This window comes from Dermacentor variabilis, chromosome 3, assembly GCF_050947875.1.
Source record: "Dermacentor variabilis isolate Ectoservices chromosome 3, ASM5094787v1, whole genome shotgun sequence".
NCBI classification, from domain to species: Eukaryota; Metazoa; Arthropoda; class Arachnida; order Ixodida; family Ixodidae; genus Dermacentor; species Dermacentor variabilis.
The window spans coordinates 50,710,285-50,726,390 of record NC_134570.1 but is presented as its reverse complement, the minus strand read 5'-3'; positions in this window follow the sequence as shown (position 1 = coordinate 50,726,390).

The window sequence follows — 16,106 nt, the reverse complement described above, 5'->3', positions numbered from 1 at the left end:
TTAAATTTGTCTTTATTTACTCTCAAGCGTTCAAGTTATAATGGAGGGGACGTTGCGAGCTGGAATGTCACGTCAAGTAGACGTGATGTCCTGCAGTGAGTGGATGACGTCGTGGGACTGAGTGCTTTATTTTGCAACATAGCATGTTCCCGCATACTCCTGTTCGCTGCACACGGCAAGTTCGAATGCGCGGTTTTATGCTCTTCGGTAACTGGTGATGATCATGTGCTATGTCTTTAAGTACTGAAGGAAATTCTTTCACTAAATAAAATGACTATGGCTCTCTTGCGTCGCTGATTTCAAGCACTGGATTACAGAGACCAAAGCAGATAAAAGCATTTGTGTCGTTGAGGACGTATAGAAAGGCACGTAGTTCAGGATACAACTTACTGCAAGCTAATCAGGTTTCTGCCATCTGCTTTTGTTGATTTCGGCGTTTCTGAAGGCTGATTTTTGTACACTTTACTACGTTCTATACTATAACCTTTTATCTATAAAGTACGGAACTCAATCAGCCACTTCCAAACGCATGTTTCGTTAGAAGAGAGAGCACTCATTCGTGATTGCCTTCGGAGTGAGCTGCTGTACATGCATTCTCCACCATGTTTGCGCAGAACCCCACCTATAAGCATTAAACACTTTGGTAGACGAAGCAGCAATAAAGTAAAACTTTGCACGGACACTGCCGAAAATGCTTTTAAACATATGCAGAACCACAACGTCTCGTACGACGGAGCCGAACAGAATATAGGATACTTTTAGAATAACGAACTGCCGTTCTCACAACCAACACGAAACGATCAATGTTGAAATTCCACAGTATTTTGACTCACATCCCATTCAGTCTCCAAAATAACTCGCATAAACCATACAGATTGGCTTTATATGCCACGTATGGAAGACACCGTATCCGTATGCCACGTGAGCAGAAGACACGGCTAAGTGTTCCCGTGGTTGCTCTTGTATTGCCAGTTCTGGCACGCCATGCCACGCCCCGCGCACTCTAAACTTCCAACGATCACCGCAGAGGGCGAAGAATCAACTGTGGCGCATTCCAGCATGATACGCGTAAAGGGAGCTACTGTAATTTGGTCGTATGTTTTAATTTTTTTTATATAGGAGCGCTCAACGCGGCTAAATAACCTCGCGCTCTCGGGAAGACCACAAATGAAGCTGCGCAGGGTGATATGGGCTGGAGAAGTTTTGAAGTGAGGGAAGACAAAGTCACAGTAAAATTGATTAAGAAGAACGACTGAGGAATATAACGGGAAAAATGGGCTGGGAGAGTGTTGAGCTATATTTACATGAAAAAAAGAACTAGAAAGCTTACCAGCCAGTATGCGGCCTGTAGGATGAGCAACACAGCAACAAAGAACGTCAAGCGGAAAATCAGAGAGGCTGAAATAATCGCATGGGCGGCGGCAATGGAAAAGAAACATGCCATGAGTAACTACTTACGAGTAAAAAACTAAACCAGCAAAGAAACAATTTATGATAACTCAAAGGGACGCTCACTACTTTTCGAAGCGAGATCAGGATGCCTTAGAACGCGCACCTATAAAGCGAGATGTAAGAAGGAAGAAGAAGCATGTGAAGCTTCACTAGTTAAATCTAGTTTGGAATTACTTCTAAGCATACGAAAAAACGCCTGCTTCTTGGCCAATCACCCAGAGTGGGTATGCGCCACTGTCTGGGACACAAGAGAAGACAAGTCGCGCAGCCTAGTCATACCAATCTGTTCTCCTAAAGCGTAAATTTCCCGCCACCCTGTCTCCGCAGACGAGGGTCTTCGCCTAAATCGTCACACATCCAGCGCACTGGCGTTTTGGAAAGGCGACAACGATACAAACTCTACGTCGGTCATGTAGAGCAACGGTTCCAGACAGTCACGTGAACACTTTCTGCCGCTGGATGCGATGACACAGGCTGCTGCTGCCGCCGCCATGTTCCCGAGTTCAAATCGGGACGGAGGGGTTCGCGATGTACGAGTTTGGCACGATATATATATATATATATATATATACACACACGGTGCCAGATACAGTTATAAAATCCATGGTGTGTTCGTTCGGCGTCGCAGATCGCACGACTGAACACAGTGTGTCGTCGCGCGCGCACACACACACACACACACACACACGCACACACACACACACACACACATATATATATATATAAATATATATATATATATATGTGTGTGTGTGTGTGTGTGTGTGTGTGTGTGTGTGTGTGTGTGTGTGTGTGTGTGTGTGTGTGTGTGTGTGTGTGTGTGTGTGTGTGTGTGTGTGTGCGCGCGACGACACACTGTGTTCAGTCGTGCGATCTGCGACGCCGAACGAACACAACATGGATTTTATAACTGTATCTGGCACCGTTTTTTTTTGTGTCTCTTGTTTTATATTAACAGCTATTGCATTAGCTGGTATACACAGTATATATGTATATATGCCATGCGCAGCATTATTGCTCGTGAATTTAAGCTTGTGTAATTCTTTCTTAAGAGAGTTATTGTAGGGCTCACACGACCGAATAGTTTAAGGGCATATCGCTATAATCAGTATACATCGACCGCATCGCAAGATGTAGATCTTGATGGAACAGAATAGGAGGTCATTGGGGAGGACTCGTTGTAGGGCTAGTTGGTGTTTGCTTAACGACATAATCTAGCGCGAAGGCACAATCATAACGAGGACACATAGGCACACGTCAAAGGCGCAGTAGCGCCTGTGAGGTGTGTCTGTGGGTATTTCTTATGATTGTGCCATCGTGCTAGAATATGTCGTTAGTCATTAGGGAACCGTAGTCGCGGCTGGCGAAGGCCTCCTTTTTATTTCTGGATACATAGGTCACTCTGTATATTGGTACTTGTCATTTACATACGAGCGCGCAATAATTGACACGCTCTTCCCCATTAGCACACTAAAGAGAAAGTAGCTCCGCACCAGGCGCCATGGCGGCCAATTGAACTGATTACATTGAAATTAATTTACGACAAAAAACCCACCACAGTAAATCCATAGCGCCGCCAAATATGGCCGCACCGCTTGTCTCATTGTAGGAGCAGGCATCGCTGATGAAGCCTCGGCTGATGGCTCTTGAGCTGCTCTTGACTCTTGTAGGGCTGTTGAATTCGTTTCCTCTGTGGGCCACGGGGGTAAAAGGGCGGGGTGGGATCCAAGAGGACACATTGCCTTCCCTGTGCCGCCGCTTGGTGATGAGTGAAAGATGCCCGTCACCAGAACTTTTTGCAGAGATGAAAGTGCCGCACGGGCGTCTGTCAAGTCGTTCGACCCATTCAGTTGCCGAATGGTAGAAAAAAGTGCCTCGACAGGGTCACAGGATAATTTTGAAGTCAACACATAGAGGAAACCGGAACGGAGGCGGAATTGTGTGCACCAGACTGTGGACATCGTGGTGACCTGCAAAGCTTCGTGTGTTTAGAGAGATATGAATGCCCTCTTATGGGGTGCTGCGGCCTTCCACAATGCGAAGAAGGGCAAAAATTATTTTTCCAGCTAGAGCAGCCTGAAATGACATGGTATTGTAAAAAAAGCAATAGCATTTAGTTAGAAAGTCTGTGGAGGTATATAATGATACCTATCATCACCTGGAGAGTATCATCACCTGTGTATAGCGAACCATCTGAATACCGTCTCCACGTACTGGATTGTTGGCAGACTGTCTTCGAATCCTGGAATCGCAAATCTTCTGCCATATTGCTGAAGGTACCGCAGCGCAGCTGTAACCTAGAAAGAATAAAGGGAGTGGAAAAGTTATGACGTAATAGTTCTGCGGAAACCCGCAAGGTGGAGAGAATGAAGGAAAACTCAGACATCCACCCATTCGTAGCAACTGCTACAAAGGAAACCCATACGGGTTCTACGAAAGAAAAATTAAAATAGATTCCGAAAGAAAAACAGATTCCGAGGTATGCAGACACGCCGCATACCTTGGGATCTATTTGAAGCGGTCAATCAAGTGTTATCAGTTTTTCCGTTTCGTTCCTCCTTGCTTGCACAAAGGAAACTGGCACGAGTGCATGCGCTCTCGCGGACACGTGCTGCACAACGCGCCGCATACAGCCGGTCATACCGAAGAGTAGTGCACGTACGCGTACGGAAGTGTACGTGCGATTGTAGCCTAATGGTTCGTGCATTGCGGGCTGCTGTGCTGCGAGACGCAATTCATTTTCTTTAAGCACAATCTATTGGGCAAGAAAGCAGCACCACCCACTAGCCACATACGGGAAAGTCCGGGAGAACCCCCATATAAAGCTTGGCTTTAAGATCATGTTCTTGCTCAAAATCAAAGAGTATGTATATGGAGGGTTCCATCTTCGTTCAAGAATTTGGAGGCAGTGAGAGGAAGAGTAAACATCAAAGTTCGGAAACCCATGGATATCGCGCGGCCGACTATTGGCCAGGATATCTTGCCTAGTCCCCTCAACCATGCGCTTTCCCCACTTTTGCACTTAGTTCTTCTGGAAGCTTCGCTGTCGAGGAGCATCGTGCTAATTATGGATGGTACTCTTCGCTCTCCCGATATTCTGATCGAAGTCGCAAAACGCCTACATAAACGCTACAATAAGTTGACAGCCCCTCAATGCAATGGAATATAGATGTACAGGGCGGCAAACTAACAGGCACAAATATTATTATTCTTTTTTTTTTCATCTCCTCTGCGATCGTTAATCCCCTTCCCCTTCCTTATACAGGGTAGCATGCCAGCGGAATCGTACACACACCGGCGAAAATACCTGTCGTTATAATAAGTGCCCTCCCGCCCATCTCTCTCTCTCTCTCTCTCTCTCTGTTGCAAGCACTGGGCTCAGGACATCCAACACTTGCACTGCGCTTCGAGCTGTTGGCGTATTCGAGTTGCCCACAAGCGTGCGAATCGCATTTATCAAAGACTTGAGCATTGTTGCAATTCGGCGGTCATGCTCTGTCAGCTCATCTGGGTGAGAGGTGGAGCATTGTGGTGCCCCTCCTTGTTGGAGTTTTTCCACAGGGCTTATCCTTGGCAGTGGTGGCCATTCTTCATCCACGGCATTCTTTTCAGCTGCTCCGTTATGTATACGCGGCTTGGACACATTCTGCTTTGGGGTTGGAGCAGATTCAACAGCAGGAGGCTTTGCGGCACGCGTATTCTTTGTGCGGAGAGCAGAATTCCTTGATGAGTGTCTGCGACGAGAACGACGTCGCCTGACGTCAGCGGCTGCTTCACGATGAGTCGGCCGGTCCCTCACCATTTTCTTCAGGATGGAGAGTTCTCGCTTAACTCTAGGACATCCCTTTGATGAGGCATCGTGGGGCCCTTGACAGTTCGGACACTTATGAGTTTTTGCCTGGCAGTTGCCTGCAGAGTGTTGTGCTGTACAGCGGGAACATATAGCAGACTTTCCACAGACGGCGCTCACGTGACCGAATTTCTGGAAGTTTCTGCACACTGAAGCGGCTTGGGAACAAAGGGCCGGACAGCATGTCGGAAACGACCTACCTTCACATGCGATGGAAGGCAGTCACCTTTAAAGACAATTTTCACGCATCTGGAATTTCCGAAACGGGCCACCTGCAGTATGTGGGTCCCATGATTGGCAGGCTTTATCAAAAGTGGTAAATCCTCGCCTGAGGTGGCCGCATCAATGTCATATATGATACCTGTAGTAGCCTCTTTTCCCATCGGGATGATGGTACGGACGTTCATGCCACCGAGGACAGCGACAGCTCGCAGAGAATCTAACGCCGACGCTTGGGCGACGTCTACCGCGACAACATTCTTCCGAGGGTTGACTCGGACGTCCTCAATGCCATCTGGCAACAGTCTCTCGAGTTCAACCGATGCAAATTACCTGTTGAGAAACCTCATGTTGTCTGGGGGTAGCACAGGTAAGAAAAGGATGGTGTACTTCGGCGAACTCTGCGGAGTCCTAATAGTAATGTGTCCACAGAGGCCCTAAGCCTCCGCCGCTTTGCTTTCTGACTCAGGACAGTCACGTAGTCGTCGTCGATGCTGTCGTCGCCCTCGGTCGCGTCTATCAGGGTAGCCTCGCTGTCGCTCCAGAGGCTGTTCAGCTTCCTTGATGCTGCCGACGCGGGCGCCGCTACATCACGTGGGAGTGCGGGTGGCTCCACTTCCATTGCCGTCGAGCAGGGAACAGTGTTCCCCGGAAGAAACCGAGAATTACCAGAAAATACTGGTGACGGAGAACAAACACTCAGCAATAGGATAAATAAAATAAAATAAAATAATATAAATAAATAAATAAATAAATGAATAACATCGCAACCGTCTATGACGTTAAAACCAACGTACGTTTTTATGAACAACCTGAAGGAGCTTCAATCATGTGTTACGCCCTCCTGATCAACTAAACTGACATCAATTATGAAATAATTTTAACGACGGAATTCACGGCAAGATTGGTGTTTAGAATACATGAGTAGAATGAGTTATGTTATCTGGGGCAAGGTATCGTCAATCAAATATATTGTTTGTGCTCAGAAAAGACGGCCAAGGAAAAAAGAAAGCCGCTGATGTGGCCTCACAATTGCTCTCCACAGTAAATCCGCTCAGAAATACTGACACGGAACTAAACGTCATCCGGTGGTTATCAATTTGACGAGGCGTTTTGTCACGGTATGGCCACTTGAAATGAGCCAGCGCGAGCAGCCAGCGCTCAACTAGGACAGTTTTATGATGGAAGCAATACGAGGAAGTCAAGTTACTCCAAGTTAAGAATGGCGCATCGCATGCAATTGACAGTTATCTTCGAAAACGCGCTCAGGTGTACTGTTATACCGACATATTTGTCGTAGATGTGATCTGTGTAAAGTTTGTTTGGTGATCAACACAAATTACTAAAGCGCGCAAATGTACTCGATGCTTATTTGAGATCGCGATCAACCTGTTCATAGGGTATGTACATAAGTTTCATATTTCTTCTCTTTAAATATGCTTAATTGCTACATTATAGCTACCGTACCTGCGGATATACCGAGCGTGAATATTTAGCCTGCTCAACGAGTACTATAAATGTTCCGTCGAAATAATCTGCCCTAGAATTTCAGCAGCTTTATGTAAATCAATATCGAAAGAAATACAAGCCGGCACCTGCCGCACCTTCTCTCTTCGGAAACTAGCGCTGTCAATTTTGACAGCAAATGACAGGCTTGTCTCAGGTGGGGTCGAAATCTGCATTGCGCTAAAGGTACACCGCAATAATGACAACTAATTACCAAGCTAGCGTGAACGCATTTCTTCTTGCATTTAAAAATATATGCAGATGTCCACATAGACGCCCTATACGTAAGGTAAATCAAGGACTTGCGGGCATTCGTGGATTCGAAATAATCCTGCAAGATTTTTTTTTGCCTGAAGAAAATAAAATGAAAGAAAAGACATGTTTCCGCGCCAGGTTCCGGACAAGCTTGAATGAAGGTTGTCTTTATATTATGTCCAGTAGCATTCTCAAATATTTCGCGCTGTAGTACTGTCCGCCGTTGCACAGCACTCTACTAGTGGATATCAACTGGTTGCGGGGGTTTTTGAGGATATGACAGTGGTCGAAAGCGAGGAACATATATATATATACATATATATATATATATATCATTTTGTTTGTAATGTTGCTTCTAAGAAACGAAACTGAAAGCCTTGCCGATTATGCGTGTACTTTAGTTAGCAGTATTGACAAGAGCATTAATTCCTTGATTATATACTTGCGCTCGTACTACATATCACACATGTGGGCTCTATATAAATGAACTACGGCTAGTCTAAGTTTTCTATAATACAAACTGAGCATCAGTGCGCGTTGACTTATATTTACAAATCTCCCAGACATACGTTGTACTGAGACGTGAACTCCAAGCAAGTACACCGGACAACTTACCGCACGACTGGACTTATTTGACCACTTCCGAATATGGCAAACATCTTGCAGTTAGATGCGTGGTTGTCGGCGACAAGTCGGAGAACTTGAAAACCTGCTTCTTCAATGGACCTCATGGCTTGGAGTGCTAGTCGGTGCAACTGATCCCCTTTTGTAGACTGCGTGAAGTAATATATCCGACCGGGAGGCTGAAAAATATAAAGGCGCAGGATATTTCGTTAAATCACTGCTGCAAGCCAAATGTTCAGGTAGTTCTTTCCGAAACTTATATTGTTGGAAGAAGTTGAAATGTTATGTCGTATATCATGGCGACCTTTCCATCGCAATAGAAGCCTTTGGAACTGTGCTAGTAAAAGTAACGACCATCATACGTGTAGTGCGTCGACAGCCCGACAAACACAAAAGCGAGAAGGTGCGCGGCCAGTTCATTTTCAATTCCGAGTTCCTTCTCCAGACCTCCCATTTCAATTAGTCCGCGAATCCTGTCTACCGGTTTTTCGTATGTTGCCGCCTGCTGTAGCGACATTTCATCCACGACTAAGGATCCCATATTTTCCTAAAAAAGGAAATCGCATTTCACTGCATCAGATCATTCGTCCAATAGGAACGTGATTGCGCGCAGCGCAAATACAGAAAGAAAGAAAGAAAGAAAGAAAGAAAGAAGTCCGGCTGGGCAAAGCAATATATCAGATGGACAGCCGTTACGCCCGCACTATCTTTAGTCCGATGAGTGGAAATAAGCGCGTTGTCGCAAACTGAAGTTATGCAACGTACAGTCATGCGGAATTGAAACGTGACCATCAGAAAGTACCTCATTAGCCGTTATCCATGTATGACACCGAGGCGGTTCACACAGTTTCAGTGTACGGGTGCCAGAATTAGCGCCCTCATCGCCCAGCCACGTCTCGATTACGCGTACGTTTCACTTTGAGATAATCTGGCTTAGCTATAGCTCGGACTTTCTTTCCCTTCCTGTTCGCGTTTCGTTCTGGGGTGATAACGACGGCTTATGGTCAGCCAAGCACTCACGTTAGGCACTTTTCTTCGTTAATCATTTTCTTGCATGACGTGATAAATTATATTCCCATCTCAAAGCGACGTACTCGTTCGGACAGGCGTGCTCTTTCCTGGCGCAATCTTTGTTTCATTAGTCAAGAAACAACTTCGCCGTTGCAGCGCCCTGCGCAGAGCTTGAGTGTCGTACGGCTTGGAAGGGGGAGGCATCCCGACCGCCGCAACCTTTCACAGCCGCATGGTGACTTTGCATGCCACAGTACTGCCTGTCGGATCGTGGGTTCCGTCCAGTGGTGTTTTTTTTTTTCATTCAGGTATTGCAGCTGTTCCTGTAAAAATATAGCTTTCTGATCGTTCTCGTCCAGCTTTTCCCGAAAATAAATGAAGCACTAGTCAAAAGCATGTAAAGCGTACAAGGACAAATAAAGTCATTTACTGTAAAACCTCATTTCGTGCCCCCATCTGTTCCCGAGTTGGAGACCTGGGACATGTTCACGGCTACTAAACCTTCGCACTTATAAAGCAAGCGAAACTTCAGGTTTGTGACATACGGCACAGAGGACCGCGAGAATTCCTTGTCGTTTCTTTTTAACCTATTCTGCCTCTCCGAAGCAGTCCACTCTGTTCAGACTTGTACGTGTGACTTAAATTCGGTAACACACGCTCCTCATGCGTAAGTTCTCATTGGACTAATACTTCGGGGTGCCTGCAGCTAGCAGATCTAGTCGGCAATATAATTTTTAGTTTCCAACATAGCGTCCTTATTTCTTGCCCAAATTTTCGCCTGCCCTTAAATTTCGCGGCATTTATCAATAGCGAAATTTGCGTAAATAAATAGCGCGTGATTTTAAGGATCTTACAGTATACACGACCCCAGAGGTAGACGTATACCTGTAGCGTGATCGCGCCAGTAGCTTCGGCGAGTGCGCTGACATTGGAAAATTCTTTTTTTCAGCTGCGCAAGCTGTGACGTCAAATTATCATTCTTTTCTTTCCAATTCCTGACATTTCCTGCGCAACGTCTTAGTAGCACTTGCTAGTGAACGCATCTTCTTGCGCGTTATCTTCGTTTGACATGTTATCGAGCGTCTCATGCATTGTTTTTTGGGGATTGTGTTCCATGTGTGCTGGTGAAGCATTGTTTTCCACATCGGATCGTGTGGCGAGGAAGGTGAATTCAGCTGATCTGGCAGAGTATATGGATGCAGGAAATCTTGACGTCTCTGATACAGACGCCGCTGATGCTATACCTCGTCTGGTGATGGTGGTGCGCTATAGGCTTTCTCCTGCGAATAATAACAAAAAAAAAGTAATTGATTTATATGCATCTGTTCGACCCAAATGAAGAAATGAGTAATGCAAGCGATAATAAATGTGATCTTTGTAAAAGTAATAATTATCACTGACCTTTTGTCTTCGTGGATTGCCGTCTGCACGGTTTGCACCTGCGCCCGCTTTAGCGCCCAGCGCTTTTTTTCGCAAGGGAAATGAGAAGGGAAATGAGAAGGAGGAGGGGGAAAAACGGATGGCTCTGCTCCAGGTTTTAAGATTTTCCTCTTCAAGCCTGGTTTGCAGTCGTCAGACCTGTGTACGGCTGCACACCTTTGAACGGTCACTCGGTTCCCAGTCTTGACTGCCTGAACCTGGAAAAACTCGGTGAATATAGTTTGCGGCTTTGTAACATATGGTCATAAGCACTTTTTTTTTATTATTTTGCGCGCAGTAACAAAAAGCCAATACCTCAGTCGCACATGTTCACAGAGTTCGCAAATGTGAGTTCCTTCTCCGATTTATAAAGCTCGCTTTTCCGCGTTAATTTAGAAGAGGAAACTGCCACCACGTTAAAGGGCGAAATAATAATTATTTTAGTACTTGCCCGCTTAATAAGCGAATTGCATATACATCTTCAATTACACGTATCTTCTCCACAGCCTTCATGTAGCCGCCGTGCCATTCGTGAAATCCACTTTAGCAATGTAGAAAGAGTCTTCCGTGTAGCGACATAAGTTTGCGTCCCGCAAAGCAGTAGCGTTTTAAAGCATTGGGTCACCTGTTGCAAGCCTTCAATTCCTTTCCATATGAAGCAGTACGGAAAAAAGAAACAGGAAAGAACTCACCTATCTTTCCGACTGCCTCGATCCATCTTTTGCGTATACGTCCGTGGCCGGAAACTCATGAAAACTGATGCCAGATCCTTTGCTTTGTTCTGACATTCATAATGGCATACATCGGTATACCTCAATGTGATCGGTACGTTATCTCATCTGTAATTAACTCAAGAAAGGTGCATGCAGTTAGGTCTGAAACTACATGCCTTCTGCGGAGTCTGCAGATTCTCGCAGTCTGCGCGTTGTCTGTATGACATATCGTCTGCGTCATTCTTTTAATTTCCTCGTTCATATTAAATATATGAAGTTCGTTATTATTTTATTTGATTATTACTCCATTGCACCACATTTTATTATATGAATCTTCTTGTAATCAGATTGCTTTCCCTTCTACGAAGGCAACGAAAGGAAAATGTTACCGTCTGCTGGCTGTACTCCTTGTTTTCCTTTCTTGCTCCGCTCTTTCTGCACTATGTCGTCATTGAACTTTCCTTTTGTAAATTTTGTTTTATTTGTAATTTCTTGAATTGGTGCATTTACGAACAACGTAAACGCTTTGAGGCTGCCGAAATAGCGGTGCGAGCGCTGGAACAGATCGCAGAAGCAGACGACAGCGACCAGGTTACAACTAGCGCTACTCTGCTCGTACGTTCCGCCCCTAGCGGCAAAAGGGGTGAACTAGACTAGGCGTGCTGGAGCAGGGAGATCTGTGCAGGTCTGGAGTCTAGGTCGTGGCCCGCAATCAACCGTTCGTCTGTTCGGTGCTCCTGTTCCAGGACCCTTCTACTCCTGTCTGTAGGCTCGCCGCTTCATCAAGGAGAGCATTTCAAGGTAAGCGCTGCAACTCAGGGGCGTTTGTGTAGGTGTTGGATGGTTTGAGCTTGATTCTTGGCAATAATTAAGCATCGTCCCGTAGATAGGTATCCGAAACTCCATGTCATAAGTAACACTCGCTACTATTATCTGCAGCGATCGCATGATGGAGCCACGACCTCCATGTCTGTGCATTTGTATGAATTCAATAGGCCAATGAGGAGTGATCACGCCACCTGAGAGCCACCAATGAGGTGTGACCACGCCACTTGTGTGATAGCCAATGGCATGACGCAACATGTCCTTAAAATGCTATAAAAGTCGAATAACCGCCACGTTGGCCAGGCTCTCTCACCCGAACCAGGCTTCTCCGCCAACTTCACTGCGTCGTCCTCTCGAACGCGAGGCCCCTCCGTCGACCGGCTTTGGGTGCGACGGTACAGAATGGCGACGAGGATTTAGAAGAACCTGCTGTCTCAAATGCCGTAAGTGACAATGTTACTTATCTACTTCGCTCCTGTACTCTTTCCTCGCATGCCTTCGGAGCTTCTGCGAATGCTTCAGCTGGCGTCGGCCTAGGCCTTCTTTCTTCTACGGCCACCTTCGGCGACGCCATATTGCCTTCTTCCTTCGGCTTCCCTAGGCCTATTTCTGCTTGCGACAATACATAATGGCTACGACGATTTATAAGAACCTGCCTTGTCTCAATTGCGTGACAACGTTACTTATCTACGTCACATCTCTCCTATTTCCTCGCGTGCCTTGGGAGTTTGTCCGGATGCTTCAGCTAGCGTCGGCCTAGGCCTTTTTTCGTCTACGGCCATCTTCGGCGACGCCATATTGCCTTCTTCCTTCGGATTCCCTTGCCGTAGACTTCAGCTTACGGCGCTACAGAATGGCGTCTTTTTAAACCTTCCTCTGGTTCTCGACTTACGTGGCTCTCCTGATTCCTTGGTACAGATGGAAGAAAAATTTACAAGTACACATTAAGTCTGCGTGTGGGAGCGGATGGGAGGACGAGCGTCGGCTCTCAACAGCATTTTGGGCAGGGAAGGCCAACGGAAATACGACGCGGCAGAACAGGCTGAGGCACAGCCGACAAGTACCGCTGCAACGGGATGACGAAATGCGGCCCAGACGCCCAGTACGTCGACTACGGAGGCAACGGCCACGACGAGCAAGTACGAGGAGCTGCTGAAACTCTTGCATCGGTTATCCTCGGCAAACTCCTGGCGCAGAGACATCCGTTCACAAGCCGAAGCAACTGCCGGGTGAGCCTTTCATGGAACACGTCACGGCCCTCAAGGAGAAATGGCTCGCTTCCAAATTCGATCCTACGTACGACGACCAGATCCGAGATCAAATAATGGAATCGCCAACCACATATCGCCCAAGTTTTTGGCTCACATCGAACATCTGACCTTGGATAAAGCCGAAGAAACGGCCGAGAATTGGAGGCGACGCAGAACGCCGACCAAGCGTTCGGCGACGCCGAGAGCGTTCAGCCGTTCGGAGCGGCGCAAGATGGCGGTTCGGCAGCGCGGCGTTCAGGTAAATATGGCCATGGCCTCCCGCCCGACAGGATGGACCGGCGTACTCAAGGTAGCCGAGCGTTCTCGAACGCCTGCGCGACGCGTCAGCTGGACGGCGTTCGAACCAGGTGCAATCGGCCGGATGAAAATTCCTCGTTTTCTACGCATCAGATCCGTCCATGTTACCATTGTGGCGGCTTGTGGCAGGCACTTGGCGTCTTCAGAAATTGTCCGGCCCGGAACAAAACTTGCAGCCGTATCAAGGGACACCTGGCTACCGTTTGACGGATGAAAAAACTGGCTGTGGCTTAGCTAAGGTTAAGCCCAGGATGCGAAGCATACTAGCCTTTATTTTAACGCGATAGCGTTAAGGAGCTCGTGTCGCAGAAAAGCCGGTGTCGTCGGCGTCGGCTCAGGCGTGCGGCGCTTGCTCAGGCGCACATTTCGTTGTCGCGCCGAACGCTGCGTTGCTCGACGCTCACCGCGTCCGATGCGGGGCGCGTAGTCGCTGCGCCGTAGCAAAGCCACCTAGAAACAGTCTCTGTAGCACGCCGCAACCTTCGCTTCTCATTCCAACGAGCAGCTCTGTCTCCAGGAGGCATCTCACCTCGTGAGTGTCTAGCAGAGGCAAGCGCAGCTGCTTAGATACCGCCGCGACGCCGCGAGCGACGGCGCGAGTTGGAGCCCCGTTTCTCCTCTGTCGTGACGTCACGGTGTCACGTGGTATTGAAGGCGACACCACCGCGCCTGAGGAGCTGGGTTGAGCTCTAGTAATATGCTTCGCATAAAAAGAAGGCGCATCGCCAGTTCAAAATGTTACTCCAGTGCAAACGGAAAGTGTCGAAACGGCATCGGTTCTTTCCGTGATTTAATACTTCATTTCCAAGCATGAGGGACTTTAGCGTTTTCCTGGTCGTTAGTCAGGTGTGATTACGCCACCTGGGTGATAGCCAATGGCGTGATGCAGAATAACCTTAAAATGTTATTGAAGTAAAAAAAGAAAAAACGCCGCGTTGGCCGGAAGAAGTGTCTCCGCCAGCCACAATGTGTCGTCCTCCCAGACGCTCGGGTGGGGCGCTCTATTCTTGATCGTAATTCTGCGGAACTGTTCTTGGTACAGGCTGAGTGTTGTACGAAAAACGTTTTAATCCTCAGAAACAAACTGTCATATACGGTTATTTCATGCGTTGTTTTACATCAATTTCTTTTTCATTGCAAGCTCGCGCGAGCATACGCCTTTGGCGCGCAGAGAGGCACGGACGCAAAGCGCGTAGTGATACGTTCTCGTCACCGAACTTCTTGCGTAGCTTCCACAGCGTTGTCCCTTATGTCTGAAACGGAGTGTTGAGAGTGTATATCTTACACCAGGCTCTGCTCTGGCCGATGCTACTGCGGTAGCGGTTGAAAAAGCGCCGACAAAAGATATGGAACGACTAATATCGAGCCTGTCGGAGGGTCTTGCTCAAGTGTCTACATCCTTAATGATTAAGCTTTGCGGTACTGTGGCGAGTTCCAACGCTAGCTCGCAGATTCCTATCTCATCCCCTTACCGGGATGGGCAGACACGACGCTGAGCAGCTGACAGATCCTCTCCCCGTTATTGTAGAAAGCTGAGAAAATTCCTGGCCATCATCTCCAACTCGGTAGATTCTATCGCTGGCGTTACATACTGTATTTAATCGTATGTAACACAACCACCATTGTAACGGGACGGTCGACGTTCAAGCAAATTAGGAAAAGAAAATGAAACTGCGAATGTAACGCGACATGAAAACAAAACAAAAAAAAAACATCTGACACCGTGCTTCTTAAGGTATAGTTGGTAAGCCAGTGTTAACAAGTTTATACGGACGATAAGTCTACTATCCTTACTTCATATAGCTATTATATTAATTCGCTATCGCACTTGCAGCTCCGCCTTTTGTGCAAAACTTCGACTTTTTCGTATATGATGGCGTGGTGTGTCACAGAGAAAACGTCCTGATTGAAATTAACACCAACCAAGAAAAGTGAGCGCAGCCTCTGTGTCCTAAACCTATGCAGTTCGCCGGGAGAGTGGTAAGGTTTCGGGCTCCTGTTCCGCAACACATTAGACATAACGAAGCATAACAGCATCATCGTTCCTGGGGATGCCAATTCTCCACATCCGTCATGGTGTTACCGCAGTACTGAAATACCCTGCCCTTACTCTGCCCAGTACTCTGCCCCTTACAGATACCTGTAAGGGGCAGAGCCTGCGGTCAGAGTTGGAGGCGCAAACTAAAGGCCCTCCATACTACTAGTGTTATGATGGAGCTTATTGGCAATCAGACACTGCCTTAGCCGTGCTTCCGCTCCTTCAATGCCTTGCACTGCGAAAGGTACGGCGGAGCGGGGCTTGCCTACAACACACCGCCTTCTCAATGTCACCGTGGCGCGCAGTTGAAATTTGGTTGCCGAGGTTAACGTAGACGCCACCATTTCCGATTTTGGCTGGCGCCTGCGACGCGCGAAACGTAATCCAAAGTCCAGAGCGAGCCGCACTGGGCTGTGCCAGCGGATTCGTCAGGGCATCCCGTGGCGGCCGCGGTGTGTCAGCGCCACGTAGCTGGCCGCGATGACATGCAAATTGCAACGGAACCGCGCGTTGCGAAGCGTCTGCTTTGTGCACGACAAGGCTTGAATGCGTGCTTGGGCTAAGACGCTCCAGTACGTGGCGCGGATCGGCACTGTCCTCCCCAAGCTTGACTGACGTACGCTAGC